The following is a 17863-nucleotide window of genomic DNA, read 5'->3' as shown; positions in this document are numbered from 1 at the left end:
GGCATACAGCAAACAGATCATGATTTGAACCCCCGTCTTTCCGACACCATAGTCCATTTTCCTGATACTAAATTTTCATTCCCAGTTTTCTCATGGCTCCATTGTGGAGATTAGACTAGAAAACATTGAGGTTGTGTTCCTTAAAGTAAGCTAACTTTAATATTGTGAGTCTTGCATGATGATGATGATGATGATGATTTCTTATTGTCAGTACAGAATACATTTTTAAATATATCCTGCCAGTTATTTTCTGGCTTGCTGGTGATTTAATCAAGCATTTATAGCCCCATGTCTTTGAAGCTAAGAGACGGAGATAATTTTCATGGTTATCTAGTTAGTGACGGGGGAGTCAGGATTAGAAACTGGGTCTCCTTTTTTTATTTCAGTACTTTCAACCTTCTCCAATCCTTTGTTTTCATGATTTCTTCTCTTTTGCAAAGCCTAGACCCCCTGAAGAAGTGGATGAGACCCTAAGTACTCACATAGCAGAATTCTGTATTGGTCCTGATGGAAAAAGCCAAGTGAAATGGTCTAAAACTAAGTAGATGAGCACCTGGGAAGGTCTGACAACCACTGTGTTGCCTGAGAAACCACATTTTCTACCACAGTGTGAACTCCAGTCTCGCCAGACATCTCTCTGGCCTAATTTGTCCTGCTTTTTGGAAGCGTGTCTGTAATACCATGAGGAAGAGGAGCTCTTAGTTTCCCCTCATTCGTGAGACACCCCACTCTTTGCCTTCCCCTGATTTGTCCACACTTTAGGGCAAAGACCTGCTGATCTGAGAGGTCTGATCTTAAGACAGGGATTGGTCGTGCTTACTAGTGGCGAGGTTCCTAATGCCCTGGCTGTGCACAGTAAGGAAGGACACTGTCTGCATGGAATTTAAAGCAATACGAAAATGGAAAGTTGGTCTGCTTTATAGTACCACTGTGCTCCTGAAATTCTAAACTCAGTGTCAGTGACAAAACCCTTCCCTCCACGGAGGGGTCTGCTCCCACTGCCGCCCTGACCTCTATTCAGCACTGCAGGCCTGTCAGAGTGGGCGAAGAGGCGATGAGGCTGTAGAGAGCGGGGGAGGCATTAACAAGGGTTAGATTTTACTGAAGCACATCCTCTCTCCTCCCACCTGCAGGCCCCTCCCCAACTTGCCCACAGACACTCTGGAGGAGCTCTCAGCAGGGCAATTTCTACTGATCCGTAATTGAAACCATTCTGAGCTCCCTTTGGGGCATTTGCCTCTCCCAAGCTACTCCCAGCCAGAAAAAGCTCAGCAGGGGGACCCCAGGGGAAGCATAAGGACCCAGACTATAAATGTGGTCATTGCCCAGCAGCACTGGGCAAGGAAAAGAGATTGGCAGTGAAAGGAAGGGAGGGACTCTGAGTTGGGTACTGGGCAGTGCAGGAAGGGGGTAGAGTCAGTGAGAGAAAGAGCAGGTGGGTGTGGATGTGAATGGCTGCTCAGTGGTCTCCTCCTGCATAAATTCTGCCTCACCTCTCCACTCTTTGCCTTTCCTGGGATTCAGTCCTCACTGGGGTCATTAGGATTCTAACCCTAGGAGGGAAATGCTACTGCTTAAAAAGAACATAGGTGTAAATGTACTGAAGAACTTACATGCTTATATGCATAACCCATGGACACAGACATTGGTATGGGAGGGCCTAGGGTGGGGTGGATGCGGGGTGGAGGGGATCAACGGAGGGGGGGAAGGGGACATCTGTAATACTTTCAGCAATAAAAATAAATTTAAAAAAAAAGTAGGTCGTGTGTTGAAGGCTGCTAAGGATGCCTCATGGTCCTGGCAGCCTCTGTGTGTTCTCCTGGCTTCATCTGTCCTCGACAAGGCTTTGTTCTTATGAAATGGCCTCAACACCTTGACCTGTGCCAATGGCTTCTCCTCTTCCAAGGTATTCTCAGGGGCATGTGGACAGCGTCCTGAAATAGGCCCAGAGACTCTGTCTGCACCCTCAGGGTTAAGGGAGGGGAAACTTGCGAGGCCTTACACCCCATCTATTGGCAGATGAAGAGCTGGGTAGGAGGCCAAGAGGGGAGCTAGATGGACAGACATCCACAAGGTTCTATGAGGCTTGCTGACTGCCGCTTCCTTGCTCCTTTCTCTGATATTGGGATGTCATTGTCTTGATCTTTGGGGGTCATCTTTATGGGGCATCTTTAATGAAATGTTTGTTGGGCCTCTCTGATCTCCAGGCCAGAGTGTGTTTTCTGAAATACTCACCTATGTCTCAGATCACTGCTGTCTGAGAAGATCGCTTCTGTCTGAACCTGAGAGAAAGCCCTGGGTGTTTCTGTGACTACTGTAGGGGCATTTTCTCTGCAGGGTCTGTCCCTGCCTCCAAGCCTGTGCATATGGAACATCTCTGCAGAAAATTCTGCCTTGATTCTGTGATTGTAACCCCCTATGTGGGGGTCAGTCCGTGAAGGGTCTGCCTACGGCTCTGGGGTCCCTGCAGCAGGCATCTCCCATGGAACAGCCCTCCAAGCCACTGTGAGTACTGGCAAGTGTCTTCTGGGAAATGCCCTTCCTTGCCTCTGGCTGTGATGGGTGTCCTTCAGTGGACAGCTGCATGTGCTGGTCATCCTTCAGGACGTATCAGGGACTCAGGGTGTCCTGTAGCCAGGAGATGGGCACTGCTTGATACTAGAGCTGTTGGTTGAGCCTGGCAGGGCAGCTGGGGCACCCTACTGAGAGCAGAGACTCAGCTGTGCACCCGGGCATGAGCAGACTCCTCCAAGGAGGGAGCCAGAGGTCCCCTGGGCAGCAGTCAGGGCTGCGACGTCTGAGAGAAGTGAGAGCACTGAACCTTCCTGTCAGCCGCCTTATATTCACATCAATCTCCCAGGCTGTCATAACAAAGTACCTTAGATGGGGCTTAAGCAACGGAAATTCACTTTCTCACAGTTCTGGAGGCTGGAAGCCTAAGGTCAAGGAGTCAGCAAAGTTGGCTTCTTTTGAGGCCCCTCAGCTTGGCTGGTAGATGGCACCTTCTTGCTGTGTCCTCAGCTGGTCTTTCCTGGGTGCACCCATCCCTGCTGTCAGCTTTGTGTGTTCACATTTGCTCTTCTTACAAGGACACCAGTCAGGTTGGATTAAGGCCCACTCTACAGGTTTTGTTTTAACTTCACCTCTTTAAAGGTCCTATCTCCAAAATGCAATCACGTTTTGAGGTGCTGGGGGTCAGGACTTTATCACATGAATTTTGGGAGACAATCCACCCAGGACAGTATTATTCTCATGCTCTAGCAATTTCAAATAATTTCAGTAATAACATTTTCTTCCTCTAAAAACTTTTTGTGATTAAAGGGGTAAGCAATTGCTCTTGTTATTTTTGAATTTTTATTTCTTAGACTTTGATAAATATTACATTTAACAGTAAAATTAATTTGGAGAAACACTGGTTACTCTCTTAGGCCTGGTGCACCTTGACTCAACGACAAGACTGCGTTTTCAGAAGTTCCAAACCACTCAGACTCATACCCGCTGCAGTGCAGTTCATGTCCCGAAGCCCTGTGTTACCCAGAAACCTGTGTCAAAATGTTTGATAAAAATTAAAAGGAATTTTAAACAAACAGAACTTGAGTTACTTGAGTTGAAGTTTATCTTTAAATTTTTAAAGCAGTGAAACAAAGTTATCTGATTCTTATCTCCAGAAATTCATAATTAATTGAAATTCAATGCAGCATTTCCATTGTCTCTAAATTCTGGCCGTTATTATTATGATTAATACTGAGCATAGCCTGCCACGCAGAGGACGGGCATGTTTTGAAGAACGACAGTTCATGATGATCTTTAGCTCCAGGGAAGCAGCTGACATTGGGGATTTAGAGGGAAAGGTGAGGGGGGCCCACAGGTGGGTACAAGGTAAAATGCAGGCAGCCAGTGACTAGAGTTTAGGCAGGAAACCTGAGGTTCAGCCCTCAGGTAGCACCCTTCACATGCACATGCGCATGCACATGCACACCCATGCACACCTGCACACGCACACAAGCACATGCGTGCCAGTGATGGAAGGGTCTTAGCACTGGGCCAGGCACAGGGACATGCAGGGCTCTGTGACGGGCTCCGTTCCCCACAGTCACAGCAATGAAGCAGATGATCTCAGACCCTGGGAAGATGGAACCCAAGGATCCACTGAGACTCAGGGTTCTTTGGGTTCCAGCAAGTACCACTAGGGACTGTCAACTCCCTTTTGCTCCTTAATGAATCCAAATATTGCCTAGCCTTCTGCTGCCCCTGCCAGTGCTCTGCCAGGCATGGCCAGCAAACAACGGGGAAGGTCTTTGCCCTCGGGGAACTCAGTGTGCCAGAGGGGTCCAGTATGTGAATAGACACTGTTTACTTGGTGCCAAATTTCCCTCCTCTGGCCAAGAGAAAGGGGGGATTGGTGGGGAGCGTGTGTGGTTTCAACAGAGAACTTCTGTCACCCACTGTGTTGTTCCAAATTCTGGAGAGGAAATGTCTAGGGTCTAGCCAAGAGCCATATCCATCAAGTCCCAACAAGCTCCCACATCTGATGGGCCTTGGGAGTGGGATACTCCAGAGACTGGAAAGAGGGTGGAGAGTTAGGGCATGGAACTCCAGGGATGGAGGCGCTGAGCGCTGCAGAGCGACCTTGTGCGGTGCTGCCAGGGCCCAGGCTTCTCCTAGCTGGCGGCTGATTTCTCTGTGCAGTAACAGTGCGTCTGCGAGAAGGCCAGCCGTCTCCACGGGCCAGGACAAAGGGAGCCACTGTAGCTGGGCACACAAAAAGGCAGGGAGAACACCACTCAGGATGCTCCCACGGGGCTGGCTCTTGAGATGAGCCCTAAGGATGGAAAGAATTTTAATTCGGTCAAGAGCAGGGAAACGTTAAGCATATTATAGAAAGAAGCATTCCAAAAGTCACATAATGCCATGAGGCACCCTGAGTTAGCTTGCAGAGAACTTCAAACATTCCTGGTGTAATCCAGGGGCGGTAATTATCCACAGATGAGCACGACGGTGTGAAGCCAGGGCCACCTGGCCCTCCAGGGCCTCCGCGCTCCCCGCAGGAAGAGGAGCCAGGCCATCAGCCGCAGAACTCCGTGTTCTGGGTCAGTCCCCAGAGAAGGTGGCTCAGCGCCCTGCCGCCTGCCTGCCCGGGAATCGGGGCGGCACAGCTCCTGCGGGTGGAGAGAGGAGAGGCCCAGCTGGAGGAGCCAGGCAGGACGCAGGCTTCTGTAATCACCTTGGTGGGATGTAGACAGCAGGTTAAAATGCGCTGAATTAAGCTCAAGGCCATCTCTCCTTTCTGTCCCTGATCTGGGGTTACGTTTCTTCAATTACTGCAAGAGATTTTTTGAAAAGCCCGAATGAGAGAGAAGCAGGAGGAGGCCAGCGCCTTTTCACTGCTGAGGACATGTGGGGGGAGTCGGCGGGCTCCGGAAGCGGATTCACTCCTGAGCAAATTAAAATCAACAGATGGGCCAAAGGCAAGGATCATGCCTGCGTGTGGCAGGAACTCTCAGGAATCAGTGGCTCGCTGCCGACCTCCAGGATCAGAACGGTCGCCTGTGCCGACGGAAAGCTTTTGTTTAAAATCGATGTCTTTAAAAAAATAACACTTTTCTTTTATTCAAGAAATATATGCATTGTAGAATCTTAGGAAAACAGAAAATAAAATAAAAAACTTACACCTCGCTCAGCAATAACCAGTGTTAAGATTTTGGTGTTATATTTCCAATTTCTTTACACACACCCCTCACAGCCCCACACACATGCAGCCACGTCACAATCACACACACTTGCTCCACACACACATCTCCACACACAGACACCCCCACACACTTACTTTGTGCTTCTTGTTTTATCAGTGTCCTGGGATGATACTGTTAGAAACCAGGTTTTTAGCATTAACTGGTAATTCACTCATAAAACACACACTGGGGCCACCTTTGTGAAAGCACCCTCCTAGATTTGGGCACACTGTGTGGATCTGCAGTTCCAAGCCCCCTGGGGCTGACGGCACAGAGGGAAACTGCATGCAGTGAACCCCAAGTTAGAGCTCATAATCAAGTATTCTTACGGGAGCCCTGTGCCGCCAGGAGCCTAGCTGGGCTGGAGCCAGCTTCTAGAGCCAGGTGATGTCATACCTGAGACCTGTTGGAGAGTGGGACAGCCATGAGAAGAGTGTCCCAGGTGGAGGGAACAGCAACCCCAACCCCGAAGGCCTTGGTGTGCGGGAAGGAACTTGGTATGTGCAAGGGACAGGAGGGAGGCAGTGTGGCCAAAGGGGAGATTGGGAAGTCAGAGACACAGATTGGAGGGGAGGCCAGGGCCCTGTGAGTCACAGGAGTATTTTAATTTATATAAAGCTGAATCCCACGGATGGCTTTTAAGCTAAACTGTTCTAAAACATCACTCTGACTGCTGCATGAAGAACGCGTATGGGGCACATCAGAAGCTGGGACATGAATTTGGGAGGCACCTGCAGGGGTCCAGGCAGAGGCAGTGGGCTGGGCCTCGGGCACTAGCATCAGACGTGGAAAACAGTGCCTGCCTGAGATACGCTTTGGAAGTAGACCAACTGTCCATGCTAATGGCTTGGACGTGAGTGGTAAGTTATATTGTCAAGGTTTCTGAAAGATGTGTTATTTACCAATATGGGTCAGCTTGGGGAAAGACTCACTTCGAGTTACTTTCTTTTGGGGAAGGTGGGAATGGAGGAACTGAGAGATGGTTTTCAGGTGTTTGTCATTTGAAATGCTGTGAAACACCCACATGCAGTTTTTAGGAAGGCCCTTGGTCTGTTCACATGAAGTGAGAGGCGAGGCGAGGCGAGGCTGGAGAAATGCAGGTGGGACCGGCCTGGGCACCGCAGCGGGCGCGGGCTGTGTGCCCTCGGAGACCCTGGGAGGCGTTCTGAGGTGGTCAAGAGAAGGAGGCATCAGTGAGAAAGACAGAGAAGGGGGAGGCCGGGGGCTTAGGGTTGGGGGGAAACGAGAACACGGTCTCACAGAGGCAGAAAGAGCAGAGTACCTTACCTTTCATGGGACTAGATATTCTAAACCTTAAACCTATAGTCTGCACGTATTTTACTGAATAAAGGTACCTTAAGTTGCTGGAACCCTTCCCGCTCCCCTTGTCCACATGTGCTCACCTGAGTTGGTGGATATTTGGAGTCTCACCTTTTTTGTTCTGCTAAATGAAGGTGAGATGACATAATGGCAGTAAATTTGGGGGTACATACATGATTCATTTTAAAGGGGTTTAGAAGCAGTATAGTGGAATGAAAATTAGTATTCATAAAAAGTTTAATACTTAATGTATGGTATCTTTTTCATACTGTTTATAAAGACATTGAGGTAATTAAATGGCATAATTTCCCTTGTTAGTCTGCTCATACCTAACAGAGCCAATTCAAAGCTACCAAAAAGGGTGCATTGAATACCTGTTGTGTGCTAGCTGTTGTGAGGTAGCTTTTGGGGCCCCTACCTTCTGGGCCTGCATTGAGATTCAGGGATCTCCCCAACCCTCAAATTGCCTATTTTGTTGTAAAGATTTGAACAAATCTCTGTCTGTTCCCACATTATTTATTTAGACAACTTGAATGTCTCTAATAATTCCTTTCGACTGCTTTTCGTTTGTCCATTCCAAACTCCGCATTGTTCCTCCATCGTGGACAAGGCTCACACTCCAGTGTCCCCTCTTCGCCCTTATCAATCTCCTGTCTTCACCCACTTTTATCAGTGACTGTCATTCTCGCTTGTTCCTCCATGTGGGCTTAGCCCCACGGAGTCCATTTCCTGCAGAGCGTAACAGGACATTCTTCTCAAACCAACATTATTAGACAGGGCGACCCCAAGAGCCCCTAACCCACACCCGACTCATCTCTGTAAAGAGTCATTTATAGTAGCAGCCAATAAATGTTTCTTGAAACTAATCAATACACATCTTGCATATTAACAAATATAATAACTATCATATAACAGTACCAAACATTCCTACAAAGTGCCAGGCTCTGTGCTAATCAGATTACATATAAAAGTACAAATCCTCGAATTAACACTGTAATGTGAGTGGCATCTCTATTTTAAGTTAAGGGAAGCCGACCTTGCAATAGAAAAACCCTCTTCATTTTAGATGAGAAAAAAGAGATGAAATATATTATTTCAGATATCACTGGTTCTCTAGGGACAGAATTTAACTAAAATCTGCCTGGCTCTAAAGTTCATGCATTTTATTATCACCCAGCCTGGCTTGCATACATACAGGAAGTACCAGGTACAGCCTTATCATAAAATTGTTAGAAATAAAAGAAATTCTGAAATATTACATTACTAAAATTCATCTTACATTGTTTAAAGATTGGAATATTTTTCCATGAATAAGTTTAGCAAAATGACTCTTTGCATACTACAGAAACTGAGATATAACAACCACTCTGAATTAATGTTTTATAAATGAATGACAGCCAACAATGGGGCTCACCTAAAGGGGTCCTGTCTATTTCCACCTAAAATAACATTCCCTTTCTCAGCACTGTCCCAGTGCCCTCATCCTGCCCTTTATTTTAAGGACCTAGAGTGCTGGGTACTTTTGAAGAAACAGAGCAGCATCTTGTAGGATCAATGGACTATACTCCTGCATGGAGGTCACTGCTGTCCCTCAGAGGACCTCATGGGCTGCCATGGGGAGGAAGTAGAAAACAGCAATTCCATATGGGTGATAGGTAACACACAGCACTACTCCAAAGGACACTATTAGAGCTCTCCAGAGAAACAGAACCAACAGACACACACACACACACACACACACACACGAGAGAGAGAGAGAGAGAGAGAGAGAGAGAGAGAGAGGGAGAGAGAGAGAGAGAGTAAGAATTGGTGTCATGGAGGCTGAGAAGTCCCACAATCTGACATCTGCAAACTGGGAGACCAGGACAACTGGTGATACAATTCAGCTTGACGTCAAAGGCCTGAGCAGCAGGGGAGCTGCAGGTGTGAGTCCAGGCGTCTGAAGGCCTGAGGGCCAGGAGCTCAGGCATCTTCGGCAGGAGAGCGAGCGTCCCCGCTCCAGCAGAGAGACAACATGCTCTTTCTCCGCCCTTCGCTCTATTCAGGCCCTCAGTGGACTGGGCGATGCCACCTGCTTGGTAAGTGCAGATCTTTACTGTCTTCTTATTCAAATGCTGATCTTTTCTGGAAACACCCTCACAGACACATCCAGAAATAATGTTTAACAAGCTACCTGGCCATCCGTTAGCCTAGTCAAGCTGACTCACAAAGTTAAGCGTGATGGGAGCTCCTGGCAGGTGGCCTTGGAAGTGCTTTCAGGAGGCTCCTTCCGATGGAGGCAGAGGCATTTCTGGATGCTCACCAGGCTTGTCCTTGGTGCTGCTCATGGAAGGTTGCTTCTTTTCTCTTTCCAGGCCGATGTGGAATGGCACCCAGGGTCCCCTGAGATTGTGCAAGGCTGTATGACCAGCTCTGCGTAGTGAGTTTTGAGTATATGGGACATACATCATCTGGGCTGGAGCATTTAATTCTCAGTTTCAGAAAAGTAATTTTCTTTCTTCCTCTTTTTTTTTTTTTTAAACATATCTGTATTGATTTTAGAGAGAGGAAGGGAGAGGGAGAGAGAGATAGAAACATCAATGATGAGAGTCATTGATTGGCTGCCTCCTGCACGCCCCCTACTGGGGATCAAGCCCACAACCCGGGCATGTGCCCTGACCGGGAATCGAACCACAATCTCCTGGATCCTAGGTCGGTGCTCAACTGCTGAGCTACACTGGCCGGATCAGAAGAGTAATTTTCTTCCTCTGACAAAGCAACTAGCTCCATTCAAGATGGTAGGCGTTTGTCAACCAGAGTCTGAATACTAGAATGAGCAGAGTTCTCCAAATGACCCTTGATAGGTGGGTTAATACACACACACACACACACACACACACACACACATATGATAAAATAGCAACCAAATTGTTATTTGAGCCTCGGAGATTTGGGAGTTGTCAGTCTGCTCTGACTGACTCGCTGTTTCCTCTCCTGCCTCTTTGTTCCCTTGAGGTCTGGTCACCTCAACCCCAACTTTATTACCCACCACTCGGTGCCATGTCCTCCCAGCCTCTCTCCTCTTCACCACCTGGGGAGCTGTGTTCTCTACAACACACTTTTATTTTTTCTTTGTTACCATGTGTCTTCTCAGGATCAGGCTTTTAAAATGCCAAAAGGCTCTGGTAACACTCTCTGAGGCTTCACTGTGGAAGGCCAGGGAATGAAAAATAGTATCTGGAGAAACAGAAACACACTGTTTAATATATTAAAATGTTGTTCCAGTTCAAGTACATTCTACTGGACCCTGGAAACCACTTTATTAAACTATGCTTTTGTGTGGTGGCATTTGATTAAATTGAAGGACACTATAAGGACTAACTAGCCCTGTCAAATTTATTACTGTGAGTGCTGTCAGGATGTTGCCGAAGACACTTTCATTTTATCTCATGGTTGATCCTCTGTGTGAAGATACTCAGGAGAAATTCTGAACTAAATGGTCATAATTTTGAGCAATTGTTATTTTTTTAATATTATGGATACTCCGAGTTATGTAAATAATTAGATGTGAATCTACCCCTCCATCTATCTATAATTAATAGATAAGATAATCTTAGTATACATACAGTAAAGCAAAGCCTAGTAGTAGGACTGGACTGGATAGTCATGCTTCACAGTGTTTGGAACCCTGGACTCAGAAACATGGCCAGTGGGCCTTCAACTTTTCCATTTTAGGAGGAAGTGTTTCTCAGACTTGACCGTGAATCTCTTTTCAGCAGCTTATTAGGATTAATAGAGGCGGTTACAGGTGAGTCCCAGGATTTAAATGTCCCTTATTAAGAGTGATAGTTGACCATAGAATTATCCCAGGAAATCCAACATCATTTTGATGCATCAGGCATCCAGCTCCAATAAGTTTAGTCAAACATTAGAACTTCCAGAATCCCCTTCTTTAACTCTAGCATTGACATTTCTAGCTGTGGTGGTTTTTTAATAAGATGTCAATTTGGCTAGACTGAATACACATTCCCAATTCTCTTTTACGCATGTTTCTGGTTGGGAGATGGGCACAGGGAGATCCTTGGGTAGTTTGGAAGCAGAGAGAAAGCAGCAGCAACTTGCAGATCACACACATTGTTGCTTATCAGTTCACTCACCCTGTGGGCATGCGGCTGCAGCTGGGCCTGAAACTATTCCACCTTCCCCTTGTTTGACTCCTGGGCAAGGTGTGTGTTTAGTTCTGTAACAAAGGGCTCGAAGTCTGCAGGACATCATACTCCTGTGTTTCTACTTGTGTGGTTGAGCACTAGTACAAGGGGTTCACATAGCACACAATAAGGAACCTTCACGGCATGCCTGCAGTAAAGGACTCTTCTAAGTTCTTCTTGGGTAGTTCCACTCTCAGGATGTTCTTTCTCTCATAAATGTGATGGTCCACATGCGAGTTTCTTTTCTGACTCATGACCTTGCCTGCCTGTGAATAAATCTTCAGGATTCCATCAACTCAGCAAATAGGTGCTGAGCCTCTAATATCTAATATACTGTAGTCACTTATCAGGCTCTGGGAATACAGTGATGAATGATTCAGGTAGAGGGAGTCTACAGGTAACTGTTCATGCATATGGGGGGTAACAAAGAGATACAAGTTTTCATGATGGGAATGGGAGACAGTGGCTGCTACTTCCTAGAAAGACCTGAGGTCAGGAGGGCTGTGGGCCATAAGTGACAAGTTCATCAGCCATTAATATTCTTCGAAATGGAAAAATCTAGCAGAACAAGATGACCCTGTTAAATAAAGTAGGGTGCATAGGAGGAGGGGTTGGTGGTAAAGTGACAGAAGATGCTAATTCTCTTTTATACATGCCGTTTTCAGTTGCCAGTGAGGCAGCCAGATAAAGATGTCCAAGACAATGCTCTCTATTTCAATCCAGGTCTTTGGAAAGAGTTCTGGGTTTAAAGTGTAGATGTGGAAACTTTCATCACAGCGTGGTGGATAGAGTCATGGACAAGGACCTCAACCCAAGGAAACAACTCGCCTCAGCCTGTGTCTCTGCTCACTGCAGCGGGATCCGCGGGCGATGGGGCTGCAGCTCCTTCCTGTGGCCCTAAGGATCCGTGTCTTCCTACTCACCCTGAGCTGTGGCTCCCCAGCTTCAGACTCCGTTAGTTTCGTGTCCTGGTTCAGCCTTCTCATCATATGCTTTCTAGCCGTAGTGCCCTAGATGCCCAGGGCCTGCCTGTGTATGTCACTGGGGGGTCACATGGGATTGTCCATTAGGGATGTCCCCTGGACGCAATGCTCTGCACCGGCGGTAGAGAAGCAGGAAGTTCAGCCACATTTTTGGGACTTGGCGTTGGCGAGCCTTTGTTGTCTGTGCCCATATTGAATCCAGTCATGTTTCTATTGATGCTGCCTCCAAAAAGTCCCTCTGCTGCTCTAAGTGTCATTGCTGCTGCCCTGGTCTAAGCCACCAAAATATATCCCTGGGACTCCAGTGTGGCCTCCTCCTCATCTCCCTGCTTCCAAATGTGGGCCCGTACAATCACCTCACTACATAGCAGCAAGGGTGGACTTTATAAAAACAGAATGAAATCTTGCTATTTAAAACAGCATGGATGGATGCTAAGTGAGAGTAAGACAAATTCTGCATGGTTTCACTTATATATGGAGCCCAAAATCAAACCAAACCAACTAACAAAACAAAAACAAACTAATAGAAACAGAGACCAAAGACATAGTTACCATAAGGGAGGGGGTGGGGGGCGGGTGAAAAGTGGAGGGGAATATAGTCAATAATATTGTGATAAGTTTATACAGCGACAGTTGATTACTAGAATTAGTGGGGTATAAAAGACATACCTTTTTATAACTTTGTAAGGTATAAAAATGTCAAATCACTGGATTGTATGCTTGAAACTAATATAACCAATATAATATTTTATACCAACTATGCTTAAATTTTTTTTTAAAAAACATGAATTTTCCATTAAGTATTTTTGGACTGCAGTTGCCTCTGGGTAACCAAAAATAAATAAATAAATAAAAGATCTGATCATTTCCCTCCGCTGCTTCCAACCATATAGTGGCCTCCACAGCACTTATCAATGCAGTTCTTACTTGGCAGGGAAGGCCCAGCGCGCTTGGCTGCTTGAGCCTTTGCAGAGGCCACCCCATGTCTCTTAGCCAGGAAGAGCACATGCTCTGACCACGCTGGCCTTTTCTCTCCCTGGAGCATGCCTAGGTCTTCCTCACCTCAGGCCCTCATGTTTGTTGATGGCCTGATATACAGTCCGTTCTCCTAGCTCACTGACAGACTTTTCTCGTTTGTTAAATCTCAGCTTAAGTATCTCTTCCTTAGATGAGCCGTCCCCTCGCTGCCTAATCCAAAGGAGCCCCCGCCTTCACCAGTCACACTCGCATTGCCATGCTTATTTCTACCACGGCGCTGAGTGCCTTGTTCATTCATGTGTTTCCTTGTTGGCCTACTGTGCTCCCCACTCCACTGTGAGTTGTGAAGACATCTTTATCTTTCCCTCTTTTGTGTCTAACGCCCGACACACAGGGCTGCTCAGAGTCGCTACCAGTGTGTCTGCTGTTGGAAGGGGGTGGTGGGTGTGTGTGTGTGTGATGGTGAGTGTGTGTGCCATGTTGTGTGTGTGAATGAGTGTGTGTGTGAGTGCATGTGTATGTGCTGTGTTGTGCGTGAATGAGTGTGAATGAGTGTGTCTGTGAGTGTGAGTGTGAGTGTGAGTGTGAGTGTGTTCTGTGTGTGTGAGTGGTGTGTGTGTGAGGTTGTGTATAAGGGAGTAGCTTTCCCCGTGTCATAGGAAGATTGGATTTGAGTCTATGAGAACACAGAAGAGCCTGACGTCCTAGAGAACAATTTGTTTTTACCAGTTTGTGTGCTATTTTCATTTTACTTTATTTCATATTCATTCCAATGTGGACATAGTCCTAATACTGCTTCTTTGGAAAAGCAGCACAGTGTTTCTTTACGCTGAGTTTTCATCCTTTCCGTTTGCTTGGCAATTGGGTTATTTTTCAGGTTTTGTTCTGCCCCACCCCACCTTTTCCAATTGTACCTCTGAGTACCTACATTTTTATTTGTTTTATTCAGGAGAATTTCTTTGGGTTATAATCACAGAAGTAGAATTTCTGGGTCAAAACTGCAAACAGTTATAAAGGTTTTATTACATAGCAACAGATTTCTCCTTAGAAAGACTGGGTCAATTTGCTCTGCCAAAGGCGGCGTGCGTCTGCGCGTTTCCCCTCCGCCTTGTCCGCACAGACCCTGGACTCTTCTCATCACTTACCCCTTGTTTTGCTAATTTAGGTTTGCTGGGCAGCATCTGGAGACAGTTTCACAAGGGATAAGTCAGGTAGCAGGTCACTGTGTTCCAGAGCCAGGCTCAGATTTCCACAGCTCTAGAAATTTGGTTTTGCCAGAGCCTGTATTTGTTAGAATGTTTTTGAAATATGTTTTTATTGATTTCAGAGAGAGGAAGAGAGAGGGGGAGAGAGAGAGAATCATCAGTGATGAGAGTCATTGATCGGCTGCCTCCTGCATGCCTCCTATTGGTGATCGAGCCCGCAACCTGGGCACGTGCCCTGACTGGGGATGGAATCTCGAGCTCCTGGGTCATAGGTCGATGCTCAACCACTGAGCCATGCCAGCCAGGCTGTTAGAATGTTTTAAGCCTCAGAAAACAGGAAAATCATTCCAAACTGCCTAATATCATGAAGCAGATTTATGGAGCTATCAGGACCCTGGCTCCACCTCAGCCATTCTCTTGGCCTTGCTTTCCTTATGATACCTACTTGATGCCTGGAGGAGCCTGTTGAAGCAGTTCCAGGCTTCACCTCTGTATCTGATAACACCCAGAATGAATGCTTTAAAAAAGTAACTTCTCTCCCCTCCCAGAGATATCCACCTATATCCACTTATGGACTGAAATGGGTCTCTTGGTAATTTCTGAGCTGACTGCTATAAGCCATCAGTAAATGTGGGTATGATTGTAGCCTGCATTCCCGAGGTGCTCCCAGACAACCACTGCATGGGCTGATGTGGGGAGTTACCAGTTAGGCCCATCCCCTGGAGCAGGGTTGGCTTGAGCAGTTAGGAAGGGGAACAGATGCTGGGCAAACAAACAACAGTTTGCAACAGAACACCCGAATATACTTGCGCTCACCCTCACATTGACTAAGCTCAGAGACTGAGCTGCCAGTGGATGGGGTGACTTACAACGGGGAGCAGAGCTGTCAAGGGAAACATTATGTCAAATAACCAAAGCATTTCCTATTCGCCTGTTAACTGGTGCAAAGCACAATGACTCGCCTACTTTAAACACCGCAATAATGCAAGTCTGGATATATCTAATGGCCTGTCTCCTCACAGTGGGGGCTCATCTCCCATCTCCCCGACTGGACAGAGCTGCCAACCCCCAGGAAGCGACTGACTCCTGACTAGGAAGCTCCTTTCTTATGGGCACTGCCTGGAAGCTACTGACCTCCCAGAGACAACACCTAAGCTGAGGATTCCAATCCAGTAACACCATTTTCAAAAACCAACACAATGGCAAGCCTTAGGTTTCAGCCTTGAAAGTCACTGAATTCTGATGATCAGGATCAGCATCAAAATAAACTGAATTTAGAACCAGATTTTGAATTTCTGTATCGCCAAGACTGAAAAAATATTTAAAAACAATAATGCATATTCAAACATTGTTGTTATTAAAATTTTATTATTAATGAGAATATTCACTGTGTGAAAATGTTTTATTTAATGTACAAAATACATTTTTAAAGATATAAACATTGGTTATATTATTTTCATCTCATTGTTTCTACTTTTAATTTTTCTATGATGTATAATGTATATAATGTAATATCTATTCACATATTTTACAACTGCAATCAATTCTCTTATTTATTATAATAATTATGTTTACATAAGTAATATATATATATGCATACATAGTATAAAATACATGTAAATGTAGTATTTGCTTTATAATATCACATATTAGTAAGTTTAGAAATTAGTATTATTTAATATTAATAATTTGGAAAAGAAAACAAATAAGCATAGTGAGGTTTTAATGAATGGGAAGATCAGTTCTAAAGCTTGGTCCCTTCAACTCAGAGACAATGTAACTGAATGGTCAAGTGTGAACTTCTAGAGACAGGCTTGCACGGGCCCAGATCCAATTTTAGCACTTTCTAGCTACGAGAAAGTGCCATTTCATGTCTTTAATTCAGAAAATGCCTTTAATTCATGCCCTTTAGCCTTAGTTAGCCTGTGTTAGTGTTTACAACTGTGACTAGTTCAGTCTACCGATAATGATTGCTAACATTTGTATGGCACTTGGTAAGTGCCGGGCAGGACTTTAAAGGGCTGCGCACATCAAGTCATTTAATCTTCACTCAGGAAATGCTGAGGCGGGTGCGTGCGAGACACTGCTCCTCGTTTGGAGATGAGTGGCGGGCACGCCGAGCGCTGAACTGTCTGACGGTGAGCTTGTGTCGAGGCAGCCTTCTGTTTGGTCGTGGTAGATGAATAGAGCTGGGTAAGTAAGCTAGACAAAATGGTTTGGCATTGGTTGTCATGAGTCTGATGAGAATGTGATGTGCGGGGTTTTTGCCCTTACCTCATTTTGACAATCAAAGCCACATTTGCTTCATAAAAACATGTGAGCAAATCAGCTCTAATCTTTTAAATCTACTTTGAAATGGCTTGTGTAGTGTAGGAATTATTTGGTCTTTGATAGAAAAAAACCCAGAGTAGGTTAAGGCCAGCTGGTGAGTGTGTATGTGTGTGCGTGTGTATTAGCACACAGCTAATTGACAGGCTCTGAGACAAACGTATCCGATCTCGAATGACGGTGGGAAAGATGTAACTACTCCATATATACAGGGGCCATCCGACTGGAGAGTTTCCAGGCACCTGTGGTTGCGCTGGATGACCGATCATTTCGGTTTCTGCCAGCGATTATTAATTGCTTCTTTTCTAGACAATGATGTGTTGAAGGCATACGCCCTGGATCCCTGTCTACAGCCAAGAGTTGTAGAAACAAAGCAGCTGCCATCTCACGTCTTTCGGCTATCATCTATTGTGCACCTACTCTGGGCCCAGCACTGTGAAATGCTGGGCAGCAATGGGAGGAATAAAAACGTCTGCAGCAACTTACACTAAATGCAAGAGCACCGCAGGGCGGTAAACTGGTGCAGCCACAGGCGAGGAGGTGTCTCGTGGCATGGGCTGTAGTCAGGGACTCAAGAAGGACCGCACAACGGGGCCATGTTTCAGCTGCATCCTCAGGGTGGAAAAAGCTTTCTTCCACGGGAATGAGACAGTGAACACAGCCGGCACTGAGGGGTGCTGGCCTGTGAAAGAGCAGGGCCGGCGCAGGCAGGCAGGCGAGTGACGGCTGGCCGCGGGAGGTCAAGGCGCGGGCTAGCTGGGATTCACCCAATGGTTGTTTACCTTTTATGCCGTAGGAAATAGGACGCCAGGGAAGCTAATTGCCATCATCAGATGTTCTTTGTCAACAAAAGGATACGCTGACGCCTCCTTGTGCCAGGTGCCATGCAGGACTCTAGACTCTAGAGGTACAGTAGTAAAGGGAACAGAGATGCTTTCTGCTCTTTGTGCTTTCAGGAATGCTGAGTCTGGGTGCTGCTGTCCTGGCCTGAAATACATGACGTATTTTGCAGGTAGACTCAAGAGTATTTAGCAGACAATTAAAGGTTGCAAGTGAAAGAAAGGGAGAAATGGGGGATTTCTGAGACTTACACATAAAAAATCAGTGGTAAAAAGGAAGATGCGTGTTTG

This window comes from Miniopterus schreibersii, assembly GCF_964146895.1.
Source record: "Miniopterus schreibersii genome assembly, chromosome: 14".
In the NCBI taxonomy this organism is placed as follows: domain Eukaryota; kingdom Metazoa; phylum Chordata; class Mammalia; order Chiroptera; family Miniopteridae; genus Miniopterus; species Miniopterus schreibersii.
Note: the sequence above shows the minus strand (reverse complement) of the source record.